We start from the raw sequence: 12,050 nt of genomic DNA, 5'->3' as shown, positions 1-12,050 counted from the left end.
TGTAAATTCAGTCACACTACTGCTCCAGAGAGGAGCACTTAATGTATGTAAAATATTTAAGTGCTGCACCCAATGTTTCAAGAAAACACTGACCACATGATTTAAATATTGACCCAAAGCATTTTTTATCTTGCACCAGCTGCCCTATCTTAATTATAGCATCAGTTTGCTTAAATGTGTAGAAATCCTTTAGGTTTTCATACCATACCTCTTATGGTTCACTTTGCAATTTATACCCTCTCCTCAGAAGCTCTGAATTTTATCTTACCGCAGGCTGTTGTTCCGACAATTTATTGCCCTGGCAACATTTTGCATTGCTCAGCACTGCCAGGGCTTCAAATGAAACTCAGGCCCTGCAGACGAAGCAACTTTGCAATTGATGTTCAGCCGCACATCGGACAGGTTCATCTTTCACAGGTGTGACAGCCACTTGCAAAGCATGATGGGAAACAGAACAAGATGGGAGGCCTGCAAGCTGTTTTCCACTGAAAACAGGAAATTCAGACTTAAGGTGCCCATCAACTGATTTCAGTAAGCCTTTAGCATTGCCTCACACAAAAGAATTAGGGGGGGGGGGGCCAACCCTGAGTAGCCTAGAGATGGGTCCTATGGTGACAAACTAGTTAGAAAGTGGTTGAGTGACATGCAGCAGAGAGTGGTGGTAAATGGAGCTTGGGTCAGAGAAGGGGGATTAGTGCAATGCCTCAAGGATCAGTCTGAGTGCACTTCTATCTAATATTTTCAAAACATTTACTACAGGACTGCCAGTGAAAGGTTGGTGAGGGAGGTTCAGATGTTGCTAAGAGCGGCAAAAAAAAAAAAAAAAAGCGCGTACGCCTGAAGGAATACAAACAACATGAAGTGATATAAGAAAGTTTGATGAATGATCTGGAACATGGCAGCTAGGATTTAAGGCAAAATAAGCCCTGATATTTAAAAACATACGGAGCCAGCAACACCGTCAACTGCCCCTCCCATTTTAAACAAATTTACCTCGGTTCTAAACATAATTTTAGGTGTGCTCCAGAAAGCGGTGGTTGAGAAGAGACACGTGGGCAGGAAAGTTATGCACCTGCCCCTGGATTCTATGTAGGCCGCCGATCCCAGACCCGCACATCAATTAATTAGTTAATGAGCTGTTAACATTAATTGGTACTTCTTTAGGTTTACATGCAGTTCTGCCTTGCCCCCCCCCCCATTGTATAAAAACGCACGCCTAAATTTTATAGTGCGCAAATAAAACCAGGACGTGGCCATTGGCGGGTCGGGGGCATTCCCAGAAATTAGGCGCCATGTTAGAGAGCAGGGGTCATGTACGTCCCCAACTGACATTAGGTTTCAGCAAGTCTGTACCTTGGGTGAATCTCTTTACAAAGGCAGTTAATAAATCCCAATAAATAAATAGGCCCACCCTCGCCCACCCATGCCTCTCCCAAGTCCGCACCTCCCCCCCCTTGCAATAACGTGCTATGAATTTTACATGTGCAATTTACAGAATCCTAAGGGCAGTTATGCGCGGCCGCAGAATTGCTAATTAATGCCAATTAGTGGATTTAACGTCAATTACAGCCAATGACGCCAATTAGTAGCTACTTATTAAGTGAGACTAGTCTATAGCTTGCATGTGCTACTTTGCATGCTAGTGTCAAATTGTGCACGCAGATTTATAGAAAGAGGGGGAGTGGGGGGGGTCTATGGATAACTCCAGTGCATAAGTTAGGCCAGGGGTGGGGAAGGAGGGCCGCAATGCAGTCAGAATTTCCCTAATGAATATGCATGAGATCTGTTTGCATGCACTGCCTCCATTGTATGCAAATAGATCTCATGCATATTCATTAGGGAAAACCTGACTGCATTGCGGCCCTCCTTCCCCACCCCTGGCCTAACTTATGCACTGGAGTTACGCCCAGAAATAGCTAAGAAGAAAAAAAAAAAAAATTTAAATTGAATCAGGTTGGGCAGACTGGATGGACCATTCGGGTCTTTATCTGCCGTCATCTACTATGTTACTATAAGCTTTGGATTCTACTTCCCCACCCCAAAGAGCTCAGAACGAGTTACAGGTAAAACATATCATTAAGAAGGGTATCACGACCAGGACGAAGGAAGTCATCCTGCCACTGTATCGTGCAATGGTGCGCCCGCACCTGGAGTACTGTGTCCAGTACTGGTCGCCGTACCTCAAGAAGGACATGGCGGTACCTGAAAGAGTCCAGAGAAGAGCAACTAAGCTAATAAAGGGCTTGGAGGACCTCTCATATACTGACAGACTGAAAAAGCTAGGGCTTTTCTCCCTGGAAAAGCGGAGACTTAGAGGAGACATGATAGAAACCTTCAAGATCATGAAGGGCATAGAAAAAGTGGACAGGGACAGATTTTTCAAACTATGGGGAACCACAAGGGGGCACTCAGAGAAATTGAAAGGGGGAAGGTTTAGAACAAACGCCAGGAAGTTCTTTTTCACCCAGAGGGTGGTGGATACATGGAAAGCGCTACCGGAGGATGTGATAAGCAGAAGCACGCTACAGGGCTTCAAGGAAGGTCTGGACAGGTACCTGGAGGACAAAGGGATTGAGGGGTACAGATAGGAGTAGAGGTAGGCAATAGGGATAGGATTAGAGGCAGTTACAAAATTAGTCAGGGACACTGTTCAGGCAATTAGGCCTGATGGACCGCCGCGGGAGCGGACCGCTGGGCAGGATGGACCTCTGGTCTGCCTCAGCGGAGGCAACTTCTTATGTTCTTACAGTTAACAGGTTACAATTAACTTTAGTTATCCTTACACTGCAAGTTTTATTAATAAAAGATTTTATCCTAACAATATACTTGACCCACATTTCTCTCACTGCTCACTGTATTGAATTTCAACATACCTTCGAGGATTTTTATTTATTTTATTCACTTTTCTATACCGTTCTCACAGAGGAGCTCAGAACAGTTTACATGAATTTATTCAGGTACTCAAGCATTTTTCCCTGTCTGTCCCGGTGGGCTCACAATCTACCTAATGTACCTGGGGCAATAGAGGGATTAAGTGACTTGCCCAGGGTCACAAGGAGCAGCGTGGGTTTGAACCCATAACCTCAAGGTGCTGAGGCTATAGCTTTAAACACTGTGCCACTCTAGAAATCATAATGTTGTAAAAATGAGCCAAGTATAGGACAATCGAGTCATTGTGACATCACTGATGAGGTTGGCTCTTAGGCATTGGTGGAATGAGGCATTATGACATCACAATACCAGCTCTGGTTCTCAAAGGCTGAAACCTTTCACACTATTATTTATTCAGCTTTCTATACTGTATTCCCAGGGGAGCTCAGAATGGTTTACATGAATTTATTCAGGTTCTCAAGCATTTTTCCCTGTCTGTCCCAGTGGGCTCACAATTTATCTAATGGACCTGGGGCAATGGGGGGATTAAGTGACTTGCCCAGGGTCACAAGGAGCAGCGTGGGTTTGAACCCACAACCTCAGGGTGCTGAGGCTATAGCTTTAACCACTGCACCACTCTAGAAATCAAAATGTAGTAGAAATGAGCCAAGTATAGGACAATTAAGCCATTGTGACATCACTGATGAATTTGGCTCTGAGGCACTGTGGAATGAGGCATTATGACATCACAATGTCAGCTCTGGAATGTTGCTCTCATTGGGGGTTCCGGAATCTTGCTATTCTTTGAGATGCTGGAATGTTGCTACTCCTTGGGTTTTGGCCAGGTACTAGGGACCTGGATTGGCCACCATGAGAACAGGCTACTGGGCTTGATGCACCATTGGTCTGACCCAGTAAGGCTATTCTTATGTTCTTATGTGAATCATCTCAGCGCCAAACTTTGTACGTCAATTACAGGATCCAGCCTTAGGTACCTCAACTACTTGCATATTTAGCAGTCAGTCAAAACAGAGAGGGAGTCAAAGTACTAATCAACCAAGAGGCCCAAAAAAATGAAACACAAGGGGCCCTCAAGTCCTGAGCAGTCGAACGTCCATTTGTTAAAGGACTGGACATGGTTTGTGATTCGGCATATCCTCCTGTGTCAGGGGTCGTTCAATGTAACCCATACAAAGAAAACTAGATAACACCAAATATTGACTCGCTCAACGATCAGTATCCAAGGAATAGCAAGAGTGAAGTTACACCTACGTATTAACAGCTAATTCAAAACCAGAGGTGTAGTAAGTAGGGGGTGGGGGTGGCGGTCCGCCCCTGGCACTGTCTTGGTGGGGGCGCCAGCACCCGTCCTTTCCACACACACACCCCCTGCTCCTTCCCTGTCCCCCACAACTGTGCACCCCTTCCCTTTCCCTGTACCTCTTTAAAATTCCCGGCACCCATGCCCAGGAAGTGACATCAGAGGAAGAGCCGACGCTGGCCCGAGCCGCAGCTTGGGGTTGCTGCTCGCGCCGGGAACGTCAAAGAGGTATGGGGAAAGGGAAGGGGCACGCATGTGTGACAGGAGAGGGCAGGGAAGGAGCGGATGGGGGAGGGGCGCCACTCACCCTCGCTACGCCATGGTGCAAACTCTCCCCCCCCCCCCCCCACTGAATGATCGCTGACGCAGGCGGGCATGCCAAAACCCAAACCGCATCGGGTCCTTTAATAAATAGAAGTTTGACCGCTTGGGACTTGAAGGCCCCTTGTGCTTCTTTCTTCTTGTGCCTATTAAGCCGTGCCATTTCAACAGCTCGCACTAGGGTTGGCACCGCTGCCACTGCATCCAGCGGCAAACTCTATTGTTCAGCACCAACATCCTAAATCAACATTCTTTCACGTTTCGCTCTAACAGATAAATAGCAGAAGCCTTGAGAAGGATGCAATAGGCCCTCCTTTGGCTCGGCAAGCCGCGAGTATTGTCCTAACGGCTTCATTAACAATAGCCAGCCAGGAAGGCTGCGGCACAACCTAGTTCCTGTTTAGGAAGAAGATCACTGATTTCCCACCCCGGTTCCTTGAATACAAATAATAGCCGTGAAGACAATTAGCAGCTGTCCTGGTCCTCCAGAGAGTTTCCTCAGAGCAGTCGCTTCAAAGGAAAAGGATACTGATAAAACAAGTGGGAGGGAGAACCAAAAAAAAAAAAAGACATCGTTATCTGCAGATAATAAAACAAAGCCTTGTTACAGTTCTTTCTGTTTGCATGGAAAGGACCGGAGTTTCTTTTGGCACCTTTCACACAAGAGCCTCCTGGTAGCTCGAGTGGCGGAGACCCCGGTTCGGGAGTGAGGTTCATGAAAGTCAGAACTGTGATAGGCCCTAGAGAAGTTGCAAGATTGGAAAGGTCCTGTTTTAGTCCATCTTTCCCGGAAGTAGCAAGACAAAATTTATCACCGTTCCCACCCCGTGCCCATGAGCTCGTGCCCATTCCTGCGCCGTCCCTGCCAGCTCGGTCCCCGTCCCTGCGAGCTCAGTCCCTGTCCCTGCCTTGCAAACTGTCAGATCCCACCCGCACAAGCCTCGATTAGTTATGATTTTATACTGAACTTATTTTTATTAAAGTATAAAAAGAGACTATTCTGTACAATTGTCATTTTATAAACACAAATAAAACAGAGCAAGGATCAACAAAGCCCCTGTCTCCCCTCCCTTTCACAAATATCCCCTCCACTGTTGTGAAAACCGAACAAACCAAATTACTACAGAATGCTACATAGAAAACTCAAACTAACAGAATACTTCAGTCACACATGGCAGGAATAGTGTTAGAGGAGTACAATTAGGGCAACTGCCCCCTGGTCAGAGAGAGAGACCTAAGCCAGCTGGAAGCTGAAAAAGCACTGCCTGGGCTTTGCGGTCCCCAGTTATGTCTAATACCAGCTCTAGCAGGATACGTATTTCAAATCTGAAATATTCTAATCACAAAATATAAAATAAATTAATTTTTTTCTACCTTTTGTTGTCTGGTAATTTTATTCTTCAAATCACATTGATCTCAGGCTTTGGTTTTAGGTTCCTTCTGTCTTCATCGTGGCATGGCTGGCTCCTGAAGGTAAAATAGGCACAAGAGGAACTGGGGAGGAGATGCCGAGTCTGACACGGGCGCAATTTTTTTTACCACAGGAGCAAGACTTTTCACCACTCCCACAGGACGGTAAAAAGTCTTGTCCCCCATTCCTGCAGTAAACCAATTGCAAATGTCTCCATTCCTGCGGATTTACTGTGGTGACCACGGTTTACCGCAGTAAACGGTCCCCATGTCATTCTATATGCTGAATATCATTCAATATGGATAGATGGTTGGATAATTAACCTTTCCAGAGGTGACAAGTAAAGAATGACACAGGGACACAATTTTTTTCCCCATCCCCACGGGAACTCATTTTCCTGTCCCAGCGAGTTCTTTTCCTGCCCCATTCCTGCAAGCTCTGCCTTAACCACGCAAACATCGAACACTTATGATTTTAACGTGTTTGAGGCTTGTGCAGATGTGGACGGAGCTTGCGGGAATTGGGTAGGCACAGGAAAAGAACTCACGGGTATGGGATGGGAAAATGAGTTCCTGCGGGGACAGAGACAAATTTGACCCTGTGTTATTCTCTAGTGACAAGTTTACATCAAGTTTTAAGGTAAGTAAAAATGCTAAAAATGAATGTTGCCCGATATTCAAGAGGAAGCCATTCTACACCTAGTTCTCAGGGGACACCTAGTCCCATCAGTTTTGCAGAATAGCCATAATGAATATTCATGAGTTTGATTTGCATGCAACTGAGGCAGTGCATGCTTGGAGCTGGTGTTTGGTCTCCAGCGGCATAGGGTTTCCGGGGAATAGCGGGCTGAAGGCTTGCTCTCAGGGATCAGGCTTTGGGAGATGAGGGCCAGGGAAGCCAAAAGGTTGGACATCCCCGACCTAGATGGAGACTAGCTTACATGATGTTTTGCTAGCAGCCAGCTTCTGAAGGGTGAAAGGCCTGCAAATTGGCTCATTGCTTCTCCCGGTTCATAGACAACCCCACGAAAGACAAAGGCGCGCGCCGACAACTGAGCGCAAGAAGGAGGTGCGCGCCAAAGAAAATTACAGTTTTTAGGGGATCCGACGGGGGGTTTTGTTGGGGAGCCCCCCCAGTTTACTTAATAGAGATCGCGTTGACGTTATGGGGGGTTGGGGGGTTGTAACCGTCCACATTTTACTGTAAACTTAACTTTTTCCCTAAAAACAGGGAAAAAGTGAAGTTTTCAGTAAAATGTGGGGGGTTACAACCCCCCAAACCCCCACAACGGCCCCACAACGCGGCGCAATCTCTATTAAGTAAAGTTGGGGGTTCCCCCCCCACATCCCCCCCACACCCCCGTCGGAGCCCTAAAAACAGTAATTTTGTGCGGCGCGCACCCCCACGCTGTGCTCAATTGTCTGGGCGCGCCTTTGTCCTGGCGCACTTTTGACCTGGCACCCTTCTCCCTGACCCCATTTTCGAGGACATGTCTGGGGGTCTGGATGGCTTTTCAAGACCCGGCACTTTCTCTGGGTTTTGAAAAGCTTCCTCGAAATCGTGTCAGTCAAGAGGGCATCCGTGCATGCACGGATGTCCTCCTGCCCGACATGAGCAGGCAGCGGGGGGTGGGGGGGGTGGGGCTAAGGGGGGATGGGTGGAACTGGGGGGTCCGGATTTTACCATCGACCCAGAAAGCGCCAGTGCCTCTTCCCCCTGCCCGTGTATTGGGCTCCCTGCTCCCCAGTTTGACTGGGCACGCGCACAGGAGCTTGGCTTTCCTCGCAACTCCTGTGCGCATGCGCCAGCTACATCCCTCTCCTTTACTTCCCAACGCTCAGCCTAATGGCGCCCGTCGACCATTTGCGTACTGTTAGTGTTGAGCTTCGGGAGGTGTTTTCTCAGCGCCGCTCTGATGGTTTTTCTGCTGCTGTTGCTTCCAACACCAGAGTGCTGAGAATCGGCCCCCAACCGAGGCGAAAGAAGATATTTCAAAGAACAAGTGACGAGTGCGTCAGGGCTGCCGTTTTTTGAATCGTGGAGGCGGAGCCATTGCTTTTCATTTAACTAGCCCTGTAACTAGACCTTCCTCGACTACTCCTACCCTGCAAACTGCCCCGCCTGCAAACAACTCCCTGAAAACTACCCCGTACCCCCAACTGACACAAAACCCCGCAAACTGCCCTAATCCAAGTTTATTTAAAAATTTGATTAAACGCCTATCAAATACTAAGCGTTTTACAGCAATAAAAAAAAAAAGGGTAAAACAAAGCATGGTAATTATAAAACAGAATAATGTTAATAACAAGAATGTATATCTGGACACATAACAAAAGGAGAGTGGAAAGAAAACGTAAATGGAAAAAACAAAACCAACCCACTACAAATTCACCACCATCCCACAAATTTCCCTAGCCCCTAAACTAGTTCTCCAAACTAGAGAATGACACGGGGACAAATGTTCCCATCCTGACAAGTTCTTTTCCTGTCCCTGCCCCATTCCTGCGAGCTCTGTCCTCATCTGCATAAGCCTCACATCTTTTAAAATCATAAGCAGCAACATTCTAGAGCTCAGACTGTGATGTCATAATGCCTCATTGCACCAATGCTTAAGCTCCGTCCTCATCCGCACAAGCCTCAAACACTTTAAAATCCTAAGTAGCAACATTCTAGAGCTCAGACTGTGATGTCATAATGCCTCATTGCACCAATGCTTAAGCTCCGTCCTCATCCGCACAAGCCTCAAACACTTTAAAATCCTAAGTAGCAACATTCTAGAGCTCAGACTGTGATGTCATAATGCCTCATTGCACCAATGCTTAAGCTCCGTCCTCATCCGCACAAGCCTCAAACACTTTAAAATCCTAAGTAGCAACATTCTAGAGCTCAGACTGTGATGTCATAATGCCTCATTGCACCAATGCTTAAGCTCCGTCCTCATCCGCACAAGCCTCAAACACTTTAAAATCCTAAGTAGCAACATTCTAGAGCTCAGACTGTGATGTCATAATGCCTCATTGCACCAATGCTTAAGCTCCGTCCTCATCTGCCCAAGCCTCAAACACTTTAAAATCATAAGAAGCAACATTCTAGAGCTCAGATTGTGATGTCATAATGCCTCATTCCACCAATGCCTCAGCTCCATCCTCATCTGCACAAGCCTCAAACAATTTAAAATCATAAGTGTCCAAGGCTTACAGGACTGGGAAATTGAATTCCTGTGGGGACGGGGACAAATTTGTCCCCGTGTCATTCTCTATCTCAAACTATCCCTATATGGTTGAAATTACCCCCTCCCCATCACACTTGCTGATCTACGACAGCTTCCCCCCCAGCCTTGATGGACCTTTGCTTTATGTTTATGTTTATTTATTCATTTGATGAATCGCTTATCCATAATTTACTAAGCGATTTACAATAAAATACATAAGCATTTTAAAAAACATATTAATAATATCAAGTAAAAGATAAAAAACAGACTCATAAACAGACAAGACATCAAGACACATAATGATAAAAGGGGAAAAGTTACATAATAGATGTTTCGAGAAGAAAAAAAGGGAACATTCAAGGAAAAAACATAAGGAGGGATGACTTAACTAATGTAATAAAAGTATTTATTTTAAAGATTAAAAGCATCTTTAAAAAGGAAAGTTTTTAATTTATTTTTAAAAAGACTGAGTTCCTTTTCATTTCTTATGTATTGTGGCAAGGAGTTCCAAGTCTGGGGGGCCACAATTGAAAACATGTCATGACGTCCACTTTTAAAGAAGGGACTGCCAGTAATCCTTGTGCTAAAGAACGAAGAGAACGTGATAAATTGTGTGGGATAAGCATCCGATTTATAAATGATGGTTCATTTGTGGATAGAGTTTTAAATACCAGCAACAGAATTTTATATGTAATGCGATGAGTAATAGGGAGCCAATGCGACTCGATCATATAAGGAGTTACATGGTCATACTTTTTACCATTGTATAAAAGTTTGACTGCAATATTTTGAATTATTTGTAAATGGTTTTTTTCTTTTTGTGTAATATTAATTAATAATGCATTACAATAGTCAAGCTTTGTTATAATCAGTGAATGTAATAGAATATTTAAAGATTTAGGTTCAAGAAATTTAGAAATTGAACGGATCATTCGCAATCTATAGAGGCAAGATTTGACAGTGTTGCTAATATGTTCATGATAGGAAAAATTTTCATCGATCACAACCCCAAGTATTTTTAATGAAGAAACTAAATCTATATGAATATTATTGATAAAAGGAGTAGCTAGCTTTGTTCCTTGTTTCCATGTAAAAAGTATTGCTTTTGTTTTAAGGATATTTAATGCTAATCTATTTTCCGCAAGCCAATATTTAATAGTATCGAGTTTTTTTTATTGATCTGGGAGATTTCTTCTGTATGTTCAGGATTTAAAGGGTGAAACAGCTGAATGTCATCTGCATAAGTGCATGAAGAAAAGCCGATAGATTGGCATAAACTTAGTAATGGTGAAAGAAAAATGTTAAACAGTAAAGGAGATAGTATAGATCCTTGAGGGATTCCATAGCTGAGGGAGTAAGATTTTGAACTTGTATTGTTGAAATGGACTGTATATGGTCCGTTCCAGTATGGCAACTCATGTGTTATGTTCTCCCCAACAGAGACAACACATGCCTAACACACACACATACACACACACACATCCAACATCCAAACATGTGAAAACACCACAGATGCGTTTGCAGGGAATGTGAATATGGTCAACAGACTAATTGGGGCTCCCTTATACAAAGCCACAGTAGCCATTCTTAGTGTGGGAAATGCAACATAGCCCATGGGAACTGAATAGGATTCGTCGCATTTGCCTCATGGGAATTGCTTCCGCGGCTTTGAAAAAGGGGACCAAAAAGAGCTCAAGTCACAGTAAGGGAAGAGGTGATCCGGAAGAAGTTTCTGTGCTTTAGATGTGATGTTTCTGTATCTAGCAAGAGGCAGAACAGGGGGGGAGGGACCCCCCTCCAAAATGTCATGTCCTGTGGGAGAAGCAGATGCAACAGCTGTAGGGTACATACCTGATTCATTAATATTAAACTAAACTAAACTAAACCTTAAGTTTATATACCGCATCATCTCCACGGATGTTGTGGAGCTCGGCACGGTTTACAAGAACTTAAAATATAGGAGGAGAAGGAAAAAAAAAAAAGGTTGACATGAACTTATATAGAGAAGAGAAGAGTAAGGGGGGATAGAATTACATTTTAGTGAAAAGCCAGGTTTTCAGTTGCTTGCGGAATAATTGGAGGGAGCCCAGGTTCCGCAGCGGGGTAGTAAGGTATTAAGGATCTGTAACTTTCAAACAGTTTTCCCCTCTGTAGATAATGGAGACTTTCAATATTGTGAGCATGCCAAAAAGTAGTGAGTGTTTGCATCTTCCCCCCCCCCCAAATAGCTTATAATTATAAAAAAAATCCTGAAACATTCACCTACATCTGGTAATGATGGATCTGGCTGAACAAGCATAAAGTGGAAGGGCAATTGTGGAAGTCCAGTGCCAGGCCAATAAATCGACTTCCTTTCTTTTTATCTTCCTTCATACTCTAAACAGAGAAAATAACCATATGGCCCATCTAGTCTGCCCCTCCACACCAATTAAGCAGCTCGATAATTGCTTCCTTTCCCTCTGAGATTCCCTATGCTTGGGAAAATCCACTGCTTATTCCTAGGATAAGCAGCATAAAATCTGTTTTACTCTTGTGGGATCCTGCCAGGTACTTGTGACCTGGGTTGACCATTGTTGGAAACAGGATATTAGGCTTGATGGACCTGTGGTCTGTCCCAGTATAGCAGCTCTTAAGTGATCCAAGTATGGGACAGTCAAGCCATTGTGACATCACTGATGAGGTTGGCTCTTAGGCATTGGTGGAATGAGACATTATGACATCACAATCGCAGCTCTGGTTATCAGAGGCTGAAACTTTTCACACTATCATTTATTCAGTTTTCTATACTGTTCTCCCAGGGGAACTCAGAAGAGTTAACATGAATTTATTCAGGTACTCAAGCATATTTCCCTGTCTGTCCCAGCAATGGGTGGAATAAATGACTTGCCCAGGGTCCCAAGGAGTAGTGTGGATTT

This window comes from Geotrypetes seraphini, chromosome 3 (genome assembly GCF_902459505.1).
Source record: "Geotrypetes seraphini chromosome 3, aGeoSer1.1, whole genome shotgun sequence".
NCBI lineage: Eukaryota > Metazoa > Chordata > Amphibia > Gymnophiona > Dermophiidae > Geotrypetes > Geotrypetes seraphini.
Note: the sequence above shows the minus strand (reverse complement) of the source record.